Source organism: Mastomys coucha, unplaced genomic scaffold (assembly GCF_008632895.1).
Source record: "Mastomys coucha isolate ucsf_1 unplaced genomic scaffold, UCSF_Mcou_1 pScaffold18, whole genome shotgun sequence".
In the NCBI taxonomy this organism is placed as follows: domain Eukaryota; kingdom Metazoa; phylum Chordata; class Mammalia; order Rodentia; family Muridae; genus Mastomys; species Mastomys coucha.
This window is the reverse complement of record NW_022196900.1, coordinates 39,302,213-39,306,357: the sequence shown is the minus strand read 5'-3', so window position 1 is coordinate 39,306,357 and position 4,145 is coordinate 39,302,213.

Here is a 4,145-nt window from a genome sequence, read left to right as displayed (position 1 = left end):
CGGAAATCCGCCTGCCTCTGCCTCCCAAGTGCTAGGATTAAAGGCGTGCGCCACCACCGCCCGGCATCAGTTTTACTTCTTTATGTATTCTGAATCATGGATGTGTCACCTTCAACAATTAGGTCATATCACCAACTTCTGGAAAGTAACCAAGAGAAAGGCCAATATTCTGTAATGTTTGGATGAACTATAGAACCCCACTAACCAAAACCTTTAAAACATTAGCTTGCACCAAGCATGGGCATTGTGTTTGATAACCTGTTGTCTTTGAGTGGAGTTATTCTTTCATTACAAAGTAACTCCATCTATACTCCATATGTATGTTTATAGCAGGATACTTCTATATAGTGTATTCAGATATTGATAATGCTTAGATGAGAGGCCAGTCCATACCATCCTACTTAATCATTCCTGTTCTATTCTTCATACCATCCTCATTCTACTCCCCCTACCCCATCTCAGTTCATTTCTAGTCTCCTGCATTTTATGCATAGTTGTTTTAGTTCCTGTGATAAAATGTCACGTCCAAAAGCAAACTGGGAAGAAAAAGATTTCTGACATCTAGTATGGTAGAGTGCATAATTAATGGAAGTCAAGACCAATGTTCAAGGTAAGAATTGGAGCAACAACCATGAGAAAATACTGCCTTTTGTCTTATTCTCAATCACTTGCTCAGCTACTTTTGTTATACAACAAAAGCCTTGCTGCTTAGTGATGGCACTGTCCAAAGTGGGCTAGCCCTCCCACACCAATTATTAATGAGGAAATATTTCTCATAAATATGCCAAAGATAATCTGATAGAGGCAGTGCTTTAGATGAGGTGCCCTCTTCCCTGATTGCAGTTTGTGTCAAGTTGACAAAATCTAACAAGCCAAGAATGTTAATGTATACAAATATATGTAAAGATTCAGTGTGAGCATCCACAAATAGAGAGTAGCACTACACTTATCTTTTTGGGTCTTGGATACCTCATTCAGAATGTTTTATTAATTTTTCTTATGTATGTCCTCTTAAGATCCACTATTGTCACATAAAAACTAGTATCTAATATGGCTCTAATGTAGCTCTCCATAAATGTTAAGTAAAATGCTATAAGAATATTTTTCCTTTGAAATACATATTACATGTAAATATTGTGATCTTTTTTCCTATATCTCATTTCCTGTCATTGACCTTTGAAATATCTCAGCCTTCTGTCGTCTCTGTTGTTAAGTCTGTTCTGTAAACAGATTTGTACAAAAAAATAACTTTGTTTTAGAATCAAAAACACAAAAATTCAAATTTTATATAAGTAGAGGAAAAATATTTGCTCCTGCTTATTTTCATTATATTTTTCTTTACAAAATGTAACCAAATGTTAGAAAATGTTAACATTCAATGAATTGTTTGTGATATTTAAAATAATAAATGTATTAAAATAAAATTTAATTTCTTATTCATAATAACTGAATTGACATAACTAAAATTAATTCATTGAAGTCCTGAAAAACAATGTTTTATCTATGAAGAATTCTTTGCTTCAAAATGGTTTAGCATCTTGAAACTAGTTCATAAATCACAATAACTTTTTCCTTTGGTGTGTGTGTGTGTGTGTGTTTGTGTGTGTGTGTATTTCACTAAAGCCCTTTATTTTATGTAAAAGTGCATATCTCATTCTGCCTTGAGTCAAAGTTTCAGGTGTGTTGTTGGTCAAGACAATCAGGGGAAATATAATAGATTTGTTTATAGTCAGACCATAGTAAGAAAGTTCCCTTTTCTCTTGACCAAAGAAAGAGCTACTTTTCTCTTGCGCTTGATCGAAGCTGCTGTGGTCTAATATCTAGCTTTAAATTGTTTTGGAGAAGTTTCAGAGGACCTTTTCATGTTGTGGCTCACAGTACTTCAAGAATCAAGAGTTGACTGCTCATTTTACTGATCACATCAGACAGAATATTTTAGATTGAGAGTTAGGATTGATCTTTTAATTCTTATTTTTCCTCAGGATTTCATACTAATGTAACTGCTTCAACTCTTTTATGTTTTGGCTACTTAAAAATTCTATTCATCATTTTCACTTTATTTAAAATTTCTTGATGAAATTATGGTAATTTTAATTTAAAATTTGCTGCCATAAAATGAGATGAAGCAGAAAGCACACTTGGTTCTGGACCTTACATTCTTCATGGACAGTGAAGAACTACTAATAAATTAATTTTAAATATGGCATTTTACTTCCCTTTGGCAAAATAAATAATTGCATACTTATGAATAATATCACAGCTGCTCCCAATAGGGATAAATATATTGATTTATTCAAAAAGATAAATCTTTATTTACACATGAAAACAAAGTTACTGAATATGAATAACATTTCTTTCCAATTATTTTGTAATTTTTCTAATATATTTTTGTGCATAAAAGTAGCATATTTCTTCAAGGCATAGCACTTCAGATCTATGAAAACATTCTTAATTTGATGCTTGAAAAATACCCTCAGAAAATTACTGCAATACAAAATATTACATAATAGGAAATTAAATTTACTTTTGTGTAATTATTCAAAATGACTTTTAATTTTTATCTCCTTTTTATAATGAATATCAAAGACTGTTCTATCTACCATGAGCGGAAAACTTAAAAGCATTTAATATATACCTAAAATCTATTTTATATTTAAGATTTTAATCCTGGACTAATAGAAAAGTGCTAGTGTTCTAAATAAGTGAATAACTGATAGAGAGGTTCAGGCACAAAATACATAAACATTTCTTGTTCCCCAGGGAGTTTGTATTTTCTTTCAAGTAACACAATTTGAGGAATTAAAACAAATCCTGATACATTTTTATAGTACAATAACTACAATGTAGACACTTATCTAAATCTCAGTAATTTTTTTCTTTTGCTGTTTGAATTTTATTTATAGGACATTGCCACCTGAAATGGAAACTTTCTCTGAGAGAAACAGATGGCTTCTTTATCTTCCACCTAGCTCATATACTCACTTCATTGGATTCTTTGACTACCTTAGGATGAGTAGTTTTATCTTATTACTTAAATAGTTCTCAAAAGGTATTAATTTTCAATCTGCATTGGACAATTTGTCTTTTTTTTTTAAGATTTATTTATTTATTTTATGTATATAAGTACACTGTAGCTGTCTTCAGACAAACCTGAAGAGGGCATCTGATCCCATTACAGATGGTTGTGAGCCACCATGTGGTTGCTGGGATCTGAACTCAGGACCTCTGGAAGAGCTGTCAGTGCTCTTAACCATTGAGCTATCTCTCCAGCCCTGGACACTTTGTCTTATATGTTAGTACCAAAATCACCACAGTAGTCAGTCTGTTTTCCCCACACCTGTATCCAATGCAGAGGATAGAAAAGCAAAGCATTCCTTTTCTACCCACCTGGAAGGTGAGGTACAAAGACCACCTAGTTCTTTTGTAAAGTTAGAAGAAAATATGTAGGTGGCATATTTTCACTCTTTCTATTCTACTTTGAGTTAACAATTTGCGTTGTTTCATAGAAGTAATAATGTTTCTATTAGAGAAGTAGTACATGAGAAAAAAAATAATTAAGCAAGAATTAAAACAGAAAGTGTAAGATCATGATGACACCAACAGTTAGGTTAACCCACATCAACCAAGCCCAACTTCTAGCCTGGTACATGAGAAAATAAAACAAACAAGTAGAGCAGAAATAGCCCTTAATTTAGCCTTTGGAATTCTTCAGTCACATCAAATTCCATTTTGAAACCAGGACCTACTGTTAACAAAACTATTAAAACCAACGTATATTCCTCCCATTGTTCCTGGAATGGATTTTGGTAAAACTATTAATGTACAGTGTGATCAAGTGTCACATTTTGTCATTGATTTTGTTGTTTCTTTCTTCTTTTTCCTACTCAAAATGCCATAGACTTGAGTACCATCAAGTATTACTTGCCTATTACTTAAATGTTTATATCCCTATTTACTGTCACATATGTATATGTGTGTAATTCCATTTCATTATAGATGTGTATATTATGTATTCATATATGCTTGTTACATATGTTAATAAGTATCATATTTACTGGTTGTTTAATCAGAGTAATTTAAACACTACTTATATTAGTAAATTTTGCTGGACTTTCATAATAACCTACATAATTAGATTACTTGAT